The sequence below is a fragment of the Pelmatolapia mariae genome, linkage group LG5 (assembly GCF_036321145.2).
Source record: "Pelmatolapia mariae isolate MD_Pm_ZW linkage group LG5, Pm_UMD_F_2, whole genome shotgun sequence".
Taxonomy (NCBI): Eukaryota; Metazoa; Chordata; class Actinopteri; order Cichliformes; family Cichlidae; genus Pelmatolapia; species Pelmatolapia mariae.
The window spans coordinates 25,524,595-25,547,445 of NC_086231.1; the positions used below are offsets into that span (position 1 = coordinate 25,524,595).

The 22,851-nt window shown below is 39.2% G+C and overlaps 1 protein-coding gene across 7 annotated transcripts in view; it reads left to right on the plus strand.

Annotated features, from left to right (window-relative positions):
• The window catches only part of dlgap4b (discs, large (Drosophila) homolog-associated protein 4b), a 113,784-nt gene that overhangs the window by 28,682 nt on the left and 62,251 nt on the right, over positions 1-22,851 (plus strand). For all 7 annotated transcript variants that reach the window (XM_063474463.1, XM_063474468.1, XM_063474464.1 and 4 more), the window contains exon 2: positions 1,837-1,903. The gene's annotated coding sequence lies outside the window, so the exon portion shown is untranslated. The remainder of the gene's footprint in view (positions 1-1,836; positions 1,904-22,851) is intronic.

The window sequence follows — 22,851 nt, forward strand, 5'->3', positions numbered from 1 at the left end:
CATTAAAGCAGTGTGGCATCGTGTTAGGTCCAAAGGAGAGCTCTTTAATATCTTTTAAGAAACCAGGAGAATTATTCCTGAACGCTATTTAAAGAAATTACAAGAACGCTTGTCTGACAGTCTTCTGTAGTGATGAACTATAGCATCGCTGTAATTCTCCTTCTCCTTTCTTTTGTACAATCTTTATTCATTTTCTCTAGCATTTAGGCTGTATTGCATCAAAGTCATAGTCACGTACAGAACTGTGATTGTGCCAGCAGTCACATCCAGTGTCTGATTTTGAAGACCTTGCAGCTGTTTTAGCAAGAACAGTAACTTAATGCCTGGATGTAATGAGGTCTGAAAGGACTACAGAATTGACTAGTAATAGGTCTTAAATAATAGAGGGCGTCCTCTACAGTGTAGCAGACCCAGCTGAAACACTTCAGTCCTCCTCAGAAAATTATCAGTTATATATTCCACTTTGTCACTTGAAACAGTCGTCTGTTTTGCACAACACCGGGCTGATATAGATGTAGTCGGTGATTTTTTTATTTATTTATTTATCATTTTTTTACAGTTTTCCTTCAGATAATTTGGCAGATTTATTGCAGCAGTTACAGTTCTCAGCTCTCAGGTTGCATTTCCTAAAGCAGACGGTCTCCAATAAAGCAACAAAGCATGAGTGAATCACTTCCTGTGTGAATGTCCCTAAAAGAGCCAGTCCACCAGATCAGGGAACACTCCGTCACTCCACTTTCACAAATTGTCACTGAACTCACACCAAATATTCCCCCTCGGGAATCAGAAAAGAGCTTACATCCACTGCATCTTCCTGTATTTTGTTATCTTTTCCTCGCTGGGCCACCACATATCCTTATTCCTCTTCCGTGACACTGCTGTTTCCTCTGTAAAATGTTTATCTGAGGAAGTCCCTCCATGTTCACAGTTGTTTCTTTATTGCACTCAAGCTCTCTAAATACATTTGACAATACTTGGACTTGTGGCTTACAGCCGTGAGCGTGGCAGATTTTGACAATTAGATGGACTGTGAAAATGTCAAAAACATTTTTGACTCTGCTTTGGTAGCAGATGCATACACATTATTATAATTATGCCTAGTCATTTGCCTAAATGTTCGCAAATACTAACAAAGAGTGAGAAATTCTTTATTCTCTCCTGATGTGCTCAAGTAACAAACTGTTTTGAAAGATGTCTCACATTTTTTGACAACTTCAACCTATCTTTCAGAAGAAAAAAAGAAAAGTAAAGCTAGAGTGACACAGCAGTCTATATTTAGTGCCTTTTTAAAAAATATTTGGCTTTTAAATTTCTGTATGACTGTCGCAGCACTGAGTAAAACTGAATTGTTTAAAGCATTTTCTGTTGCAGGAATTTAAAAAAAGAAAAAGAGCTTCTTGTAATTGATGTACATAGTCAAATTACTGCTTTATAATTTTAGTGAGCAATTTGGTGAAGGCATATTGCATAAGCAGAAAAATATTTCTCCTGTTCTAGTTCCTGCAGATTTATTGCCTCCAGAAGCATTTTCCTAATCTAATCTTGGGTTTTTAATTAAAATATTTTATCTCTTAAGATGTGATGTTTTCTTATCTTCAAAGACTTATTGAATTTCCAAATGAATGAAACACAATAAGCAATATTGAAGACAATGAAAAACATGAAGAAAGGGCAATAATAATGCTCACTTCTGCAAGTCAAAGTTAAGCTGTCTAGCGAAAGTCTGACAGAGTCTTAGAGGGCTTGGCTCGTAACTTCATTTTCATCATACTATAAATTAAAATGACACAGTTTGTTATAATCCCTGAAGTTGATGAGGCATCTTTATTTTTACAGGACTTCTTCCTCTATGAGCCAGCTCTTCACTGACCTCAAAAACAAGCTCTTTGGCTGCCCCAGTGAGGTACAGTAGATCTACTTTTCTTTTTCCCTCCACCCCATCACCATTTTCATATTCTGTCTTCATCTGTTGCCTATTTTAGCATCTTATTGCCAGGAACAGTATAAGTGCAGTACTAATGTGATGTTCGCTGGCTGGTTGCTGTTGTTGGATACATGAAAGCCGCTTAACCACCAGGAGAACTGGCTCATAAAGAGCTCCATAAAGACAGCACGCCTTGACCTTGCCTAGACTCATAGATCCTGAAGGCTGTGGGAGGCAGAACTTGTTGTCCTTTGCTGAGAATAATAAATCTCAGAGGGTGTGTGGTTGCTGAGGCTAAAACCCGATCAGAATAGAAATGTCATTGTATTTGATTTTAAATCATTTGAATGTAACACGAGTACAGTAAGTGTGCTAGTGTTGGATGAACATGAACAGACATGTTTTGTCATTTAGATGCTTGTACAGTGTTGCCCGCGAGCAGCAAGCATTGATGGAACGTAGCTGTGGTGCACAGCATCATGGCTACCCTCGCTCTTGCAGGGCTTCCCTGAGGTACAGCACTGACTGGACTGATGATTTCACACTGGATTAATTTCAGTCTGAGCACAAATCTCTTCTGCAGTGCTATCTATAGGAGAAAACCACCAAACAACCATGGGGAGGTACCTGAACGTCTTTGTTCCGCTAGCAAAGGAAGAATTCGTGTATGATAAGATACATAGAGAGATTAAGAATGATGCTGGATTTCATAGTCAGTTAAAATGTGAAAGAAAGCAGATAGATAATGTTTTTTTTTTCTTTTGAAAGTTCCAAAAGAGAATAAGAAAATGTGCTTGAATGCCCTGTGAATGTGTATTTTGCTAACTTTGCAGCGTCATTAAATGTAGCTCCTTAGTTTTTGTACTCAAAGAGACAAATCAATACCCTTCCTGCAGTTCCTGCATTAGTGATTTCTTTTTTCTTTTGCTTCACGGAGTTGCAACACAAACACACACAACAGTGGCCCATTCATCGGGGCATGCTGAAACATCAAAGGTGACAAGTTTAAAAGCCTAACTCTTTTGCAGTCTTACAAACAAAAAGACCTTTGATAAATGTTTGAACAAATACTGCCCCCTGTATTGTACTGACTGCACTGAATCAATGTTGCCTAAGAAAAGTACACTGAAGGGAGGAATCATACAACCCCGATACCAGAAGAGTTGAGAAGCTGTGTAAAATGTAAACAAGACTGCAATAATTTGTATATCTCCATCCATCCATCAATCCATTCATTCTGTTTGTCTAATTCAGTGTCGTGGGGGGGGGGCTGAAGCCTATCTCAGCTGCCATAGGGCGAGAGTCTCAAATCTCACACGTTCATATTTTATTCACAATAGAAAATCAAATGTTTAAACTGAGAAAATGTTTAATTTGAAGATAAATGTTTGCTCATTTTAAATTTGATGAGAGCAACGCATGCAAAGAGCAAAGTTGGGACAGGGCTATGTTTACCACGGTGTAGCATCTTCTCTGTATTTAACAAAAGTCTGCAAACATCTGGGAACTAAGGTGTTTAGTTGCTGGAAATTTAGGAGAGAAATGTTGTCCTATTCAAGTCCGATATAGGATTTTAGCAGATTAACAATCCGGGGCCTTCTTTGCTGTATTTTTCATTTCGTGATGCTCCAAATGTTTTTAGTTGACGAAAGGTGCTGCTTGCAGGCATGCCATGCTGTTGTAATAGATGCAGTATGCGCTTTAGCATTGTCTTGATGAAATGTGCAAGATCTTACCTGAAAAAACATCCTCTGGTTGGGAGCATATTGCTCTAAAACCTTTCAACACTAATGCTGTCAATTCCAAAGGCAGTAATTCTTCTCTGTACCATCAAAAATGCAGGCTTTTGCAGATCGCTGTTTGGTCGTGTTGGCGAACATAAGACAAAACTCAATAAAACGCAATAAAATGTCAGCATTTTTCCAACACACACTTTCTAATGATGCCCTCGCACATTTTAAACTAGAATGACTCACCTCACATTCTTAAATGGATTTAAAGCACACGAACAATGTGCGTTAGCAGAGAGAAAAACAAGATATGCCTGTTATATTTGACTTGACAAAAATCAGCCTCTTCTTAGTTAACAGATGTGCTTTGTCTCAATAATTTACATAATTCCCCTGTTTTCATTAACATAGTAGGACATGTAAAGTGCCTCTCTACTCACCATTTAGTACCCTCTTAGGATTTGATCCAGCATTGCCGTTTATTAATCACACAAACATTATACGCTGCACTTTTGTTTGCTGTTAATATTGTGTTAATCAACGGCTGTAAGAAGCACCATCATATATAATACTGCATTTCATATTAGTGCTAATTAGATACATAAAATCAGTACATGCAATATTTTCTTTTGTCCATTATGTGATTGTAATTGGTGACAGTGAACAATCGAACACTCACACATTTGGAATTCAAATGGTTATTGTCATAAATGCATATGTTAATCGTGTGGATCCTGTCTGCAAAGATAAAGTGAATGCATTTATTCAGGATTGTTTATGTAAAACAAAAAGGGCAGAGGTGTTTGCGATTATCCAGGAGAAGCAACTGTATGTAACTCCATCAAATATTTGCCCTGTTAAACTGAACTGAGTGCACAGTAAACATGCTCAGATTTTCTTTGTGTTCATTTTTCAGGGAAACACACTGTAGAGCATCCATGTTGAAATAGGGATTATGGCATGTTTAGTTGGTTTCTTCACATCTTGAAACTGGGCCTCACTGCATAAAAGACGGCCTGCTTTCAGCCTGCAATCAATTACTTTGATCACACTTGGTTTCAATTTCTGTTTTTATTAAGCACTGTACTAATCTGTCAGAAGCAACTGACACGCTGACAACCTTTACAACTTTCTTATTCAAGACAAAACAGACACTGTATTCTACTGTGTGGCCAGGAATATCTTCCGCCCACTCTAAGATCTTCTAATATATTTCTTTTGTTGTTCTAAACTTAAACTAATTACACAGCATTGTAGATAATGGTGGAGAAAATTATGTGCCTCTCAGCTGTATACAGGAGCCCTAAGCCAAGGCTGCAGTCCTGCAGGGGATTTTGTGTCTCATGAGAACACTTTGTTCCATTAATTTGCATAGAGGCAATGGATTGGCTTTAATGGAGTTGCAGTACATCGCCTCACGCAAGGTGATTTCATACAACCTGTTTTTAGAATGCTGAATCTACTTTGGCCAAACGAACAGAAGTATTGCTGACGCGATAAAAGGCACAGCTTCACTTGTTTTAATAATCACTGGGAACTATCCCTGTACAGTGAGTCATTAGATGTTTGCATCATTTTTTTATTATAAAATTTATATTAATATAATAGATTTAGTCTCCTCGTGTGTGTATGTGTGTGTTGAGAGAGAGTGCTGTGTGCACTGTGTCCAGTTTGTGTAGGCATGTGTTGTGTTGCATTAACATGGTTTAATCCTCACCATGGCTTATTGGATACAAATCCTTCCCAAAGCTTTTAAAGCTTCTGCCTTTTCATTTCTGTCTCTCTGCCTCTCTCCCTCCCTCTCTCAGTGTCTTCTTTCTTATTTTTAACTTTTCTTCCCAAAATCAACCTATGTGGGGGTTTGAATAGATTATTTTTTTTTTTGACACAATGTTAATAAACCACTCCTGATGATTAGCTGACCTGCCATTGCCTGCATGCAGTATTGTCAAACCTAAGCGGTCATGATACAATTAATGAAAGTACATATATGTTGTAAACTTCAGTCTGTCTCTTTCCCCTTTGCTAATGTCTCAGTAAAAACACGCCTTTGGTGAAAAACGTCTGGGCAGCACAGAGAGTCTCTTTTACTCTGGACTACTTCTTTGACGACTCCTGCACGAATCACTAGCTTGTGCCTACCCCTGATTACCCTTTCACTAGATATAGTTGTGTCTGTTTCACTGTTTGCCATCATGAACCACCACCAGCTTTTATATCTCACAGATAGCTCTGCCTAAAACATGGAAATCACCAAAAATAGAAATACGTTTAATAGCAATGGTAGACTCTTGTTTTTCAGGTGATGTGTTATGAAATGAAGAGACAAAATACAAATTTTATTCTGCTATTCTTTTTACTCATTATTCTCATTTGGTTATTTTGTGAGATGAGAAATTAATATCTGGGTAAATGTGCCTATTATTAACCCACGAGTTCTATTTTAATAACCTCACTTCCAATTAATGGTTCCCTTAAAAACCTCTATGATATGAATGATGTAACCTAATTACTGTGACAGTGATGGATGCTTCAGTTTCTCATGTGTGATCTCATTTCAGTTAACATTTGAAGAAAGAAAGTATATTTAAATAGACATGCCGAGCCTCTATTAACATTGTTTTAATATATTAAAGAAACATTTACTATTGTTAGCATGTAACTGAGAAAAGGTCTCTGAAATGTCCAGATGATTACTATGAGGACCTAATGTAGGGCAACTGTGTATCTACAGATTATTAAACAATACTTAATGCAAATAATAGGTTTATAATACAAGTTATTAATAGGTTTTTAATCACTGTGGTGTGAAATGAAACATGCATTTCAGGTGCATCACCTGATCCTGTAAATTACATCAGATCCTTTATATTCTTACATCCTCATTCTATATGGAATTAATATCAAAGTCCCAGATAAAGTTCTCATCTCAAGGTAATTTTTTCACCCAAGTAATTTATTTATAAGCTCTGTCTTATCTGCCACACTTGGAGACTTTTGTAGATTATCCCACCGTATGGCTGCTCTGCCTGTTATTTTTATCACCACTGAGGAGTGCAGTCATGGAAGACAGGTTATATTTTACATTGAAGTTTAAGCTTGGACTGTGTGTCACATCAAGGGCCTTCTTTTGCCTAAAAGATGACCGCAGCAATGTATCAATAAAGTAACAGAGCTGAGGTCATCTGTCCTTCTGTGATTCCCTGTGTGGGTTTTTTTTTTTTCTCACATACATGTGTTGCCGCTTTTGTCTTGATACCTGACTTAGTCTTTATCTTACCCCCACCCATGCATAATTCAACAGGGAGCTGTATTTCTGCCGCATGTAATGACAGCAAGTTGTCAAGGAAAGCACTATGACTTAACATCTGAGAGCCAGTGACAGCAGGAGCCATAGCCTGTCATTTTCACTGACTCCTTCACCCATGTGAATGTCTCTCCATGATGTCTCACTCCTGAAAAATCTTATCCCTTCCCATTCGGCACTTTTATGGGGTGCTTTTTGCACTCAGTTTCTCTCCTCTTTCCTCTTTTTATTGTTCTCTCCATTTTGCAAAGCCATCTGGTCCCCTGTCCTGAGCTCATGTCTGTCTATAATATCCTTGCTCTCTGAATCCATTTGACAAGATTAATAGACTGAACCTCAGTGAGCTGCTCATTTGGTAGGGATCGCTGGATGAGGAGATGAGCAGACAAGGATGGTTTTTCTCCTTTTTTCCCAATTTGATATCAAATAGTGTTCTGAGAGAAAAAAAAACAACAACGAATCACTCTGATGTGAATTGAGGATGACAACATGATGCTTAAAATTTGACCCTGTTTATCACCTTTGTGTCAGGCTAGGTCACAGATGCATTGAAACCACCCAGCTGGCAGCATCAGCTTCACTGCCCTGAACTATATTCTGATTAAAATGCTGCCAGGTGGAAACCCACTTGATAAGCTGATTGGTTTGACATCAGCTATATTTTATTATCTGGATAGAGCAGGATATGGGTCAATATTCTTGATTATTTTATTTCACCTTACATTGCTTTGCATTACAGTATTATTAGGATCAAATATTGTCTAAATCTACTAATATGATATCACTGCATGATGACATGGCATTTCTGTACTGTGTATTAAACCACTAAAAATGATATTGATCATCTAGGAAAAATTGGGTTATGGCATAGTGTGTAGACCGTACCTAATGAGTGAAAGTAAAGTTAAGACATGAAAATGAAACCAGTTAGGAGAGGAAAAAACAGTCTCCTAAATGCTACTCTCCACCCCTCCAGCAAAGAGTCTTCTTTAGGCGTCCCAACAGCAGATCATTGACCCTCATCTCACCTTCTCTCTGGCATCCTCCCCTGTCACACCAACCCTCTGCATGTCCTCCTTCAATACATCCACGAAGCAGTTGTTGTTAACCCAGGCCCTCATGGATCTAGTATGGAAACCAGATTTTTTTATGACCCGCACGATTCATTTGGTGATGGATGCCCTTCCTGACATAACTCTTTATAAGAGTCACACATTTCTTTGCAACCAGATACCCAACTCTGGTTGTATATAAAAGCAAGGTTGCTTCTTGTTGTTGTTGTTTAATCGCCGTCTCGATGCACCAAAGATGCTTTGAAGATTCCAACTGACTGCGAGTGGTCGCAGACCTGGTCCTCATCTTCAAAGGTAACAGGATGTGAAGTAATTCCGGTTGCGCCCCAGTCTCCAACCTCTGTTTTCCCTAGTCTGACTGTGGCGTTTTACTTCTAAATCCAATCTAAAAGGCCCTTTGTGTACTGTAGCGCCTGTGTACTGCCAAATAAAATGCCTCCAGTTTCTGGTGCTGTGCTTTGTGGGAGCAAGGCATTAGCATTCTACTCAAGTCCCCTTCTGACTTGAGTTGAATACAAAGATAACACACAGACCCTTTCACAATGTAGTGATCAGTAATCCTGCTATCAGTGACAATAACACTGCATGCGTGCATCACTCAATGAAAAGTGGCAGCTTTAGTTGTACAGCACGGTACAGGCCTATTTTTTTATGTTTAATTTAATTTTTAGCTGAAATCACAGAAACTTTTATAGAGGTTTATACACACTACTGAATAAGCACCACTTATGAGGTGTTTGACTTAATGCTTGCTTGGCTGGCATTAATTAGGCTTTTATCTTTTTTAAAAATATGCAATGATGATAGACAAACACTGTGCTTTTGAGAGTAAACTATGACTGCTTCTAATATATTTGAGTGTCATACACAACTGATTTAAAATATTCCTGTGGTTTCCAAAGGCTGTTTCTGTCCATCGTTGTTCAGTCATGGGCTTACGATGAACTCCATTTTCTCTTTGCTCTTTGGTTCTTTTATTCTCACCAGTGTGGTAAAATGCATAAATTCTAACCAAAAGATTTATTGCATCACATTCACAGCGGATCCTATCCTCGAGAAACCTCAATGAAAGTGTTTTTATCCATTTTCTGAGGTGCCAGCTTTCAGTACATCCTGATGTAGTGGAAATAACACCAACTGAATGTCGCTTTTGAACCACTAGAAGTCCTGAAGCACTCCATTCAGTGGGTGCCATCAACGGTTCACTCCTGTTTTACTTTTGGTTTCTCCCTCTTCACCTTTCTTGTCTGCTTTCACAACAGGGCTCTTTTTCCATTGTGATTCTGAATTTTCTACTATCCATGACTTTAAACTGGTGACAGGTACTAGTTGGTAACCTGTCACCAGGTTAAAGAAAAGCGTTATCCTCTTCCTGTTTTTGGTTGCAGAAGTCAAGCCTTCATTTTTCCAAGAGATTTTGCACCCAGAATTGCACAGTGAGAGCTTATAGACAAACAGTCTGAATGCTGATAGTGTGTTTGCTCTACAGCCACTTATTTAATCAAATATACTTCATAATAATGGATGTGGTGATTTGGTGCTGTATAAATAAAATTGAATCCAATCGAATAAACTGAATGAAATTATAATAATAATGATGATGATGCACTGCTGCTGTATAAAGCAGATACAGTATTTACTAGGTCACATCTGTGAACTTCTTTCCCTGGCAAAAGCCATCACTCCTTCCACTGTTACCTTTTTAAATCCTTTTTTGTGGATGTTGATTTAATTATTCAAATCAGTGGAGCATATTAAAGTATGTGTTCTTGATACTTTCATACCTAAGATTAAGAGTCACCTCAAGTGACACGAATGGGTAAAATGACATTTTGTTAAATACATTTTTACTAAACGAGTCAGTTAGCCATAGTATTTGTCTCTATATTTATCTCTACATTTACATATATCTTCAGCAGCAGATGTGCATCATTTCCCATTCTTTTGTTCTGTGTTGTATGTCACTGGAAACTCACAGTGTGGTTTTTGTAGTGACAAAGCTTTACTGCTCTGCTGGAGAGCAGCTCACTACAAAAACATTTAACAGTAGGCTCCTCACCTCCACAGCCTTTCAGAGAGGCTTTTCTTCTTATTAACTATGAGAGATGGGCTATGCATGCAGTGGAGTTTGTTCTGTATAGTAATGGAGAGATGGAGACCGTGCAGTACATGTATCACTCTCATCCTGGAGAAGTGAACATAGGGACATCGTGGATATAGGCAACAATTAACAGTGTGGTGGTGAGCTTAAGATATTTGCAGAAGGAGTGGTCATTAGAAAGCCATTGAGAATGTGAGATTAGGATGTTAGAAGTCAGATGGAGGAGGTGTTTTGGTATCCTAAACAGCAGGAGTGTGAATATGCAAATACATGCGGTCCCAAATGCCCCTGTGGAGCTTCCAGAAAAAAAGCACTGGGCAGCTTCCTTGTATTAGTTTGGTTGAAGTGTCAGACTCTTTCTGCTCTTACTACTTTGACCCTGAGCATATTTCTTGTTGCTGTGGTGCTCTCCAGACATGAGGCTTGATATGTCCCTACCACAACTATTGAATTATAACTTGCATTTTATTTTTGTCATTTATCATCCCCTTGTAGATGATTGACAGCTTTCTTGTACTGTGTGATTTTTGACAGTTAGGGGCGAAACAGGGACTGTTTTCTCCACAAAGAAGCGTATTCATGCCAGAAAGTGACAGCGGTCCTTGTACGTTGATCAAACTGAATTAGTAGATGTCTTCACTGAAACCTATTTGAGTCAAATCTATTTCAGACAGTTAGTAAAGTTATTTTTTTTTAAATAAATCTGTGACAGTCACCATTGTCGTAGCTATAAATATCCATCCATCCACCCATTCGCTTCCATTTATCTTTATCAGGGTTACCTTTCCTTGCTACCATAGGCCGAGAGGCGGGGTACACCCTGGGCAAGTCACCAATCTGCTGCAGGGCTAACACAGAGAGACAGACAACTATTCACACTCACATTCATACCTGTGGGCAATTTAGAATTACCAGCTAGAAATATTAGCAAGAAATATTTTGCTAAAAAATATCTCTGGTAAAACTTTACAAAACAGCCCTTATTCGCGAATAAGGGCAATGGCCCTTATTCGCAATGGCGAATAAGGGCCATTGCAGGAAAGAATGAAACAAGTACACTGTAAGTACCCTGTACTTTTCCTGCATATTCCAAGTGTACTTGTTTCATTGTTTCCTGCAAAAACCTGACTTGTTGGCAGCAAAATGTGCGTAAGTACAGGGTATTTGTGCCTTATTTGTGGATCTTGTTATAAAGTGTATCTTTGTTTCAACATCTACAACTATCTGCAATGCGTTTAGCGGATTTATATTTGGACTAAGATTTCACATGGGTGTGGTAACCTTAAAAATGGGGCATATAGATCAGACTAAAGGCAGAAGATCAAGATCATAACCCTGCAGCACGATAAGCAGTCCATTTTTCTTCACGAGAAATATTGAAGGACTGCACTGATTAAAAGTAACGTGTTACTAATATTTCACATTGGATTAGCTTTTCAATTCCTTCTCTCAACTCGTTGATGCCAAAATATTGTGAGAAGACGAGCTGCTTTTCAGGAAGTCCTGCAAGCTGTCATTGTCTGACTTTAATGGAGACTCAAATTTTGTATTACAAGCGTCATCCACCATACACCCAATACAATTTACACTATTCATCTGGATGTCTTTATTATATATCACCCAAGAAGACTTTTACTAACCACTCATGTCAAAATTCATGCCTTTGTTTATCCACTTGTCTCCATTTTCTCATCTTGATCAAAGGCTTTTATGAGAAGTTACTTTACCCATTTTTGCCAACTTGCCTATTGCAAAAGTAACAGCAGATGATATCTGACATTTTTTGTTGTTGTTGTTTAATTGCACAAGTGGCAGCAGTGGGCTTTTTTCTTTCACTGAAGGCATCAAAACTATAAATGAACACATATGGAATTATGTAGTGAACAAAAAAGTGTGAAATAACTCAAAACATGTTTTATATTTTAGATTCTTCCAAATCGCCACCCTTTGCTTTCATTACTGTTTTGCACATTCTTGGCATGCTCTCAATGAGCTTCATGAGGTAGTCGCCTGAAATGGTTTTCCAACAGTCTTGCAATTCAGTTCTTCAGTTCTTAAAGTAATGATGGACTGTCGTTACTTAGCTGATTGGTTCTTGCCATAATATGAATTCTAACAGTTGTCAAATAGGGCTGTCAGCTGTGTACCAACCTGCACAACACAACTGATGGTCCCAACCCCATCAAGAAGGCAAGAAATTGCAAAAATGAGCCCCAAAAAGGCACACCTGTGAAGTGAAAACCATTTGGGTGACTACATCATGAAGCTCATTGATAGAAGGCCGAGGGTTTGCAGCACTGTCAACAAAGCAAAGGGTGTCTAGTTTCAGGAATCTAAAATATAAACATCTTTTTTCTCTTTGCTACATATTTCCATATATCTTGCTTCATCTATTTGATGTCTTCAGTATTATCTACAATGTAGAAAGTAATAAAAAATATATGTAGTAAAAGCATTAAATGAGAAGATGTGTCAGAACCTTGGAGGGCTCTTGTGAAAACTACAAATAGAAGTAATACTTGTAAAATAACCTCTTAATAAGGTGGGTTAGTTGTAGGTAACTTGAAAAGATAAGACAAAATAATTTATGAGTAAGTGGTTAATAGAGAAGAGAGAGCCAGCCAGTCATGGTCAGTACTTTTGTGATGCTGTTCTGGTTTTGGACCCTGCATTATAATAAGTAACTCTGTGGGTTTGTGTGTGTGTGTGTGTGTGTGTGTGTGTGTGTGTGTGTGTGTGTGTGTGTGTGTGTGTGTGCGTGTGTGCGTGCGTGCGTGCGTGCGTGCGTGTGTGTGTGTGTGTGTGTGTGAACTAGACAAAGACATAGAGCTGTGGAAATAACACAGAAGATTTCTTTTTTGTTGTTGAATTAATTGGTCTTGCAGTAGATGATAAAGTCATCAAGAATATGTTTTTCTAAGGTTTTTCAAGGTCTTACAATTAAAACACAGTCTCATTTTTCAACTCTCTTATTGCTGCATTTCAGCTTTGACAGTTCGATGGCTTTCTGAGGCAGGGGGGAAAGTCCTTCCTGGGTCCTTTTATTGGAACATTAAATGGCGGTATATAAGCCTGGCATTTTATATAGGAATGATTCTGAATCCATAGACAGATGCCTTGAACAAGACAGCAGAAGCAGCGATGCATTTTCCAAGTCTGGATCTGAAACAGTTCACTTCTGTGGAAGAAAAAAAATGCTGTCTCATTCTTCCTAAACATGAACATAGAGGCAGCCTCTAGTCTGAGAATCTAACTGCATAAACCTTTTTAAGATGCCATGCACTATTAATCCACTAGAAGGGGGAAAAAAAGGATTTATATTAAGCTCCAACAGCTGCCACGCAGTGCTAACTTTAGCATTATCAACATGTCACTTCTGGGAAGCTTATTTAAGTAATGAAGAGCCGGCTTGCACCATAAACTTATCAGGAGTGCCCAGCTAATATTTTACTTTGCACCAGATTGAACTGCATTAAAGCTCTTCTGCAAATATAATCAACAAACACATTTGGCAAGAGGATTGTGTGGCTGTGCTTTGGTTTCTGCTTTAAGGTTGTCTTCGAATAAAGACCAATGCATGCAAATGGAAAACAGACACTAGAGGGATGGGAGAAGACGAGATTAAGGCCACATCAACCGGATGCAGCGAGAGCTTTGGCATCATCAACATGTCGCTGCAGGATGTCAGAATGTCAAGCTATGTGCGAAGCTTTATTAAAACACTCCTGTCCAGATCATCCTACTAAGAGCTCATTTTTTTCCTCTTTGTGTCACACAGACACACACACAGACTGCATATTATGATATTGCCAGCTGCAGCCAGCTCTAACAGAGGGGGTTGCAGTACTGTATGTTCACCATCTCAGTCCCATGTTTCTCTTTACACCTTTATCATTTGAAATCAACTATAATTATGTCATCATCCTCAGTGCTTCTCTCTCACACTTTGTTTTTCTCACTCTTTTTCTACTAGTGTCTTCCCACCTTATGTAACTGCTTCCTCCATCTGTGATCAAACTGTCTTTTGCCTCGTGTCCCACCCTGTCAGTAAGCAGGCCCATTAGCATAGCATTCTTTGAGCCTTTCCTGAGACGTGACACGTGACCGTGTCTGGCTTAACGTTTTAAACTACCACTGCAGGCAGAGATGGTTAGCTGAAAACGGTAAAAACATGGTGGATGATCAACAGAGCAGTAGATATTATTTTAGCGCGTGTGTCTTGAGTGTGGCATTTCTTACTTGTTTGTTTGTTTTCCTCTTTTCTGAGCCACAATTGACCATGACCTCTGGAGGTCTGATGCGAGGGAGTGGAGGACCACATCTGGTACTTGGATGTCTGTGTTTGTGTATGCTTCTGTGTGTGTTTGTGGATTGTGTGTAAGTTGAGCATCCCATCTGGCCCGGCGAAAAAAAAAAAAAGAACAGGACTGAAGCCTGGAGCAGACTGCAGGAGGGGGCTGTCACTCATGTCTGCGAAGATGCCCACATCTGTTTATCTTCCTTACAACAAGGAAAGTAAATAAAAAACAGCAAATAGCTGGATAACAGATTTTACACACACCATAAAGCCCTTCTTTTTTTTTAGTAAATCTTTTTATTGTGGGTTAGCTTCCACTCACGCTACAGTAATAGTGTAAGACATATCTAATGCTGCCAAATGCACCGTATAGGCCTGAGGCAGGTGTCCAACCCTGAAGAAAAGAATAGCAAAAATAGAATTGCCACAGAAACACACACAAACTTGCACTTAGGTTGACTCTGTGTCTTAGAGGCTGTAAATATCACAAAACTCTCACAAAAGTAAGCCTCTTTTTCTCCTTAGTCTCCTTATCTTCCAGACCATAGCTGAAAATATTAATTTGTCATAATTAAATACTTGTAGCTTATATTTTATTTTCAAATGCCAGTGTGTTTGTTGCTTCAAGTGCTTTGGCCTTTAGGTTTTAGTGTATGAATATGCATCATTGTCACAGCAGCCTGTGAACTTGTATGCGTGTAGTTACACACTCAGGAATGTAATGGCATTTAACGGTCCTCGAAGAGACTTCAGTTTAATGTCCATGTTAACAGGACAGCTTTCGTCTTTGACTACGTTTATTATATTTCATTTGAACGCAAGTGGACAGAACAGTGAGTGTCCAATCACTTATTAACCAAGTGACAGGCAGAAAAATGTTCTGATGGTATGCCTGGCATGCCAGAGGCTAGCAAGCCTGAGGTCCTCTGGCTGACTGGTAGCAGTCTAGGAAACTGGCTGAGCCTAGAAGGGTGATAGATATGATTTTTAGTGCGTGCATAACAGCAGCTCCGAGATCCACTCCATGACACAAACGTATTAACAATAAAAAGTGATTTTGTTGACTTTTCACTATTTGACCTAATTTTTGCTCATATATATGGAAATTAGATTAATTAGATTACAAGAAGATCCACACTGGAAGCAATTCACTCGTTGTGCATCGATGCTCCATACAGACCACACTGATTGGCCTGGACCAATGAAACTCTTCTTTTTTGTTGGTGTAAAAATGTTTAACTACCCATTAAATTCCTGAGCTATCTCAGTATAAGAAAAAGAACAGTACATTTTCACCTCTCAGCTGTAAAAGGCTGACGTCACCCTGCTGGCCGGGCGGGCAGCAAGAACACCCAAGTTTGTAAATTTGACAACACAAGAACGAGGCGATGTACAAATTTCAAATTTTATACTGTAGGTGTATCTGTAAAAACCTGAGACCTCAACCTTGAGGTCAAGGTCAAAGGTCAAAGGATACGTTTTCTGAAAATCTTGTGAATGAGATCATTTAAGGAAGTCACCTAGGATTTTCAAATTGATACCATAGGCGCATCTACTTTGTGAGGCACTGGTGGCCACCAGTATTATTCTGTATGATGAGCATGAATGAAAGCGTGAAATAAATGTTCTGGGAAACATTGCCCAGATTGTCTGGTAATTATAAAACAAAAAGGTAATTCACATATGTATTTTTATTTATTTATTTATTGTTATTGTTGATATTCTTTCAAAAAAATCTGTCATTTAATTCTTCATTTGTTAGTTCAATACTGAGTGAGATGTTTCTTTAAGAAAAGCTGTAAAACATATGAAAACACATTTAAAAGTCCAAAATCTACAGATTGCTTCACATTTTCTAAAACTGTCCAGTGCACAGCTGAATCTTTGCAAGGCTGATTCTGGCTCCCTGGCTCTGTGTTTGACACCCCTGCTCTTACTAGCAGGTCATATGTCAACCAACTCGTTGCTCGCCTGAAAGTTTATCGTGGTTCCTGCCCACCATCACCAGTGGTTATCAACAAATATCATTTACTTTTTATAGTCTCCGGTTCAACCGTTGCTGCAAAACACTCCCAGTGTTTACGCGATTTAAAGCTGGATGGGAAAGCAGTGCTTTTTACCCGTCTAAAAAATGTAATATTAAGAAAGAAACCACATTCCCTCCAACTGCTTGATAGTCTTTTGGCACAGAAGGAGTGTGGTTTGACGGATGTGAGTCATTGGGCTGTTTAGATTGAGCACCACATGGTCAGGGTCTAGCTGGACAGAATGCTGAGGAAAAATAACAGATGTAGCTAAACGCTTTAAATGGTTTGGATTTAGTGTGAATTTGTATTCTCTGATTTTCAGCTTCACTGAAGTCCAAATATAACAATGTTAACAAAGAAAAGAGCTGACACATTTACACACACTCAGTGCTATTTTCAGTCCACCGTCAAATTTATTTGGGGATGAGATCTCGCTCAGACTTTGTTGTGATTCGCTCTTAATCTTTGGATTTCATTTGGCGACAGCAATTGTGAATGTGGACCTGATCAGCGTGGGTGCCAGGATGAGACACTTCCTTGCATTCTACAGTCACCCCACCCACCCCCACCAGAGATACACTGTGTACTTGGCACAGGAAGTGGTGCTATCACATTCTGTGTGACAGCCACACAGTCATATTAAATGTGAGAGGAGGACAAGCAGTCTGGGAAATATGAGTCAAGTGCTTTTTTTAAGTTAAAAAAAAAAAGCTTTGCAGAAGTCATCACATCAAGGTTGAAAGAAAGAAAGAAGAAAGGCGAGCTTACCATAGCTTACATACCATCTTCAAGTACTTATGTATGCATGTTTATATCTGATTTTTTTGTTTTGTTTTGTTTTATCTTCTCCCATTCAGTCCCTGCTATGTCATTGCCTTTGGTTCCAGAAAGCGTTTTTTCCAGTGCATGAAGCTGTTGAACAAATGTCTAAGTCAAACTGAGCTGACAGGTCAACTGAGCCCAACGTTCTTTGACAAATATGGACACTACTACCAAAGTGCAGCGCTTTTCATTTTCTTTCTTCTCTTTTTTTTTCTAAAGTTTCTTGTACCAAAACTTTCATAGTGAGTGAGGGCTGCAGTGCTCTCTTTGAGTGATAGTTGAGTTGATTTATTTAATGTCGAAATCCATAAAAAGGGGTAGAAGCACTGATGTACTAAATAGAGCAATGTGCATTTGGGACAAGGAAGTGGGGCACAAATGAGGTGACACGCACTACAAGTTGATATTGAAGCTCTTACGCTAATAAATAATTTAAGCAAGTCAGTGTGTAGAAAGGCAGTCTCATATATCAGTCTCATATATCTATATTAGTGCTGTCAATAGATTAAAAAAATTAACTAATTAATCGCACAATTTTCTGTAATTAATCGCGATTAATCACAATTACTTGATCAATAGCCTGGTTGCAATTACATTTTTTCAACTTTATATTTAAGCTTGTAACAGACATTTATGCAATATAATGAAGTAAATGCAGAATAAACACAAAGAATGAATGCTTAAATTCAAAGAGAATTTGAATAGTTTTCTTCAGTCTTTTAACACAGGTTCTCTCCTGTGAAATACAACTTTTTTAAAAACCTATATACTAATAGGTAAGTGTACACTAATATATAATATATATTAGTGCTGTCAAACAATTAAAATGTTTAATCAGATTCATCACCGGGTTACTGTGATTAATCGTGATTAATTTTGATTAATCACGATTAAATATCATTAAATGATTAAATACCATTCATTTTTATTCTCTATTAATCGCATTTCATTTTGCATGAGCAAACAGACTCGAGAAAAAAGGGAAAATAAACATGTTTATAGAACATCTTGAACATTCATGTTAACAAAAAACTTTGTAAACATTTATCCACTCTCTCTCTGTCACTCTTGGGGAGGCACTTCAAGTCCTTGAAACAAGGAACCAAAGCTATGTAAAGCGCGTGTTCTCAATGATATTAATAGGTCTGCAGTTTGTTGCAATCCACTTGGCAGTTGTGTCAGTCAATATGTCTGAGGTAGACTTACTGAGTCCCCGATGCTCCGTGAGTGGTTTGTCGCAAGCTGGGTGACGCATTAGCCAAAGTCCTAGCAGCATCCCCGACTAACGTATGCTTCGCGTCAACGTGATATTTTAAGCTGGAAGTGCTATGTATGTATATTAGTCCTGTCAGCATTAATCTCGTTAAAATGACATTAACGCCATGACCGCATTAATCGCAGCAAATCTCCGTTAGCGAGTTAGCGCAATTAGCTTGTTAACGCATTAGCACCGTGCAGCCCCATGCACCGGGCGATCAGCGCAAACTCGCTAACAGAGATTTGCCGCGATTTGCATTAATGTCATTTTAACGAGATTAACACTGACAGCACTAATATATATATATATATATGGTCAGAGTCACTACAGTAGAGAGCTATTCAAAGGCTGTTTGCTATTCAAAGGCTGGTTGTTTAATGTTACTATAGACGTATGACGTGTTTCATTGTAATTATTGTTATTTAACCCTGTCATGCATGAATTATGACAACCTCAATCACGATTTTTTTAGTATCTTTATTCATCTTTTCATGCCTAAAGATGAATAAAAATCCTGATTTAGGTTTTCATAATTCATGCATGCAAGGGGTAACTCCAACCCATCTAGCCTCAATGACTACCGCCCAGTAGCACTCACCCCCATCATCACTAAGTGCTTAGAGCAGCTGGTCCTAGCACACTTCAAATCCTGTCTCCCCCCCACCCTGGACCCCCACCAATTCGCATACCGCCAGAACAGGAGCACAGAGGATGCAGTCTCCATCGCACTGCACTCTGTCCTCTCACACCTGGACAACAACAACACCTACGCCAGAATGCTGTTTATAGACTTCAGTTCAGCATTCAATACAATCCACCCCTCACAACTCATCAAGAAACTGACAGACCTGGGCATCAGTTCCCTCATCTGCAAATGGTTACTGGACTTCCTGACCAACCGCCCCCAACATGTCCGGCTGGATAACCGCTGCTCATCAACAATCACAATGAACACCGGTGTACCACAAGGCTGTGTGATGAGCCCTTTCCTCTACTCCCTCTTCACCCATGACTGCAGACCTGCTGATGGTTCCAACACCATCATTAAGTTTGCAGATGACACCACGGTGATTGGCCTCATCAATGACAACGATGAGGCCGCCTACAGGGAGGAGGTGGATCGTCTGGCTGAGTGGTGCAACAGAAACAACCTGCTGCTTAACACTGAGAAGACCAAGGAGCTCATCGTGGACTACAGGAGGAATGCTGACCCACATCCACCCATCTACATTAAAGGGACGGCTGTGGAGCGTGTGAGCAGCTTCAAGTTCCTGGGTGTCCACATCTCCGAGGATCTCATCTGGACGACCAATTGCTCCAAGCTGGTCAAGAAGGCTCACCAGCGCCTCTTCTTCTTGAGGACTCTGAGGAAGAACCACCTGTCCTCAGACATCCTGGTGAACTTCTACCGCTGCACCATCGAGAGCATCCTGACCAACTGTATAACAGTCTGGTACGGGAACTGCTCTGCCTCGGATCGGAAGGCGCTGCAGAGGGTCGTGAAAACTGCCCAGCGCATCGCCGGAGCACCACTTCCTGCCATAAAGGACATCTACAGGAAGCGGTGTCTGAAAAGGGCTGGGAAAATCATCAAAGACCCCAGTCACCCATCACATAGACTCTTCACCCTCCTGCCCTCTGGGAGGCGCTACAGGAGCCTCCGGACTAAAACCACCAGGTACCGGAACAGCTTCTTTCCTACAGCTGTCAGACTCCTGAACTCTGCCTCCTGACATCTGGCCCACGTTAAACTCATGGACTGAACATACACACACCCACAACCACCTACACACACACACAATCGACAACTGTACCCTCAAACACACAATAATAACATGGACTGAACCACCACTCACAACCACTAGCACTTTATATAGCCTCTGTAGAAATTATCCACATACCTCACTTATCTTAACTGCACTACTGTATAGTTCTGTGTAAATAATCATTCTGTACATACAATAATTTTTAATCCTGCAACTGTTTATAACTTGCATAGTTCACATCTCTGTATAGCTGTATATCTCATATTTCTGTATAGTTTTTTTTTATTTTCATATTTATATCCTGTTCATAGCCTGTACATAGCTTGTACTCACTACAGCCTGTACATACTTATAGTTATAGAATATTCATAACATACTTCATACCGTGTACATTATAACATACCATAATAGACCCATTTCTGTAATATACTTACATATCTATATTATTGCTAATATATATTGTAATATATCTATATCACAGCTAAAGCATTTCTGGATGGATGCAAACTGCATTTCGTTGCCCTGTACCTGTGCATGTGCAATGACAATAAAGTTGAATTCTATTCTATTCTATTCTATTCTATTCTATAACATAAAAATAACACTGATAAAAAAATATAATGCAATCACACAAACAACAACTATTGCAAACTTAACTAAAGATTTCTAATAACATCAAAGTTTCATCAACTTAAAACGGTGAGCAGGCACCGTGTTTAAACTGACAGCTCTGTGCAAGAAACTGTGACACATATTGGGTCTATGAAATAACTATGAGTACCTGAAAAAGACTGTATTCATTATGCTTCTCCATGTTTTTCCTGTCTCCCCCTGCTTGAATATACCAGTAATTACAAACAGGAGTGTGTTTCAAACCGTTAAGCTAATCACAAGGATTGATTAAAGAAGATGTGTTTTCTTCAAACTTCAGTTGTCAAGATCAAACTGCTGTTGGAGCAATGTGTTACTGCAGAGCAACATATGCATTACCTACGATGCAAATGAAGACATTTTATTCAGGCTTTGCACTAACAATGTTTGCTGCAAATAATTACATTTTTAAAGGTGTGCAGCAAATGTTGCAGGCTATTTGTCTTAAAAACCTCTAAAAAACTGAGTAGGATTTTCAATGTACATGCCAAGTTGAATATTTAATTGAAGGATTTAGTTAAATAGTGGACATATGTGATTAAAAAAACCTCTTATTTACAAGTCCATCCATTTAATAGTTAAAAACAGAGCAGGAATGAACCGAGTGTCTGTCTACACTCGCCTCCTCCTCTTAGCTGCTATAGCAAAGACGTAAGCTTCTCAATTAGCTTGGGATTGGTTTGAGTGAGACAGGCTCATGTAATATGTCAAAGTGGTTAAGCCCCTGGGCATCTTTAAAGAGCTTTCAGCAGCCACGCAGGGAGAAAGACAGGAAAGAGGGCAGCTGGGGATGAAAGGATAGAAAGGAGTTCAGAACAACAGAGAGTGGAGGAGGCCTTTTTTAAGCACAACCAGGGAATGGAAAGTTGAAAGTAAGATATCATCAGGTTAAAGTGAAATACTGTAGCAATTAAGAAGCAGACGGACAGATTTTAAAAGGAGAAAGAAGGAAGTCAGCAATCTCACACCAGCGAACAGAGAGCTTGGAGTCAGAGATGACTAAGCTTTATTTCTGTGGATTTGTCCGTGCTGAGCACCTCTAAAGCCTCTGGCAGTGGCACACTTATGTTTCCACTCTTCAAAGGAATCTCCCAATGCCTCTGTGATTTACATTAAAAAGCACTAATAAAGTCTGTGTAGTAATAGGTGACATATTCAGTTCTACTTAGCATTTTTAATGTGTTGCGTTAAGTCTTGGTGGGCGGCGATAAAGAAACCAATCCTGTCAGGTCTGACATGCTGCCTGTGTAGTGGAGGAGGACGCGTCAAAACGCTTCAGTCTGACCCAAAGGCTGGACCACAGTGAAAGGCTGGCACGGCTCTCTCTCGAAGCAGAGCAGGGGTCATTCTGCTTATTTCTACCTTGCTGAATGCTTCTTCTACCCGTGCTAATGATGTTCTTCTCACCTGTGAATTGTCAGGCTGACCATGACCTGTAGTAGTTTCTTAATGAACCAGCAGGATCAGAGCAGTATACAAAGTCATACTTCTCTTGAATCGGTGTAATAATAGCCTCATTAGGAGAAAACATTTGATTGTGACAGTGAGTCACCTATTGACTCTCAAAACTGCTTCAGAAAAACAAGGATTCTGTGATTAAGTGAGGACCTGTGCTGATAAATTGCAGCACTCAGGCAAAGCACCAATTGTCCTGGTCAATCTTTTTTTTTTTAATTTTTTTAATCCAGGTGCCACTGGATTATATTGTGACAGGATAGCATGGTTGTTAGTCATAGTTTCACGGCTCGACTTACGATATGAAGTGGAAAATTAAAGGACAGCCTCAAGCAGGATCAGACCTATTTATTCCCACCAATGGAACAGATTTTTTTTCTTTTTATTTATTTATTTGTTTATTTTCTGAGAGAAGGAAATCTGTATGAATAAGAAAACTG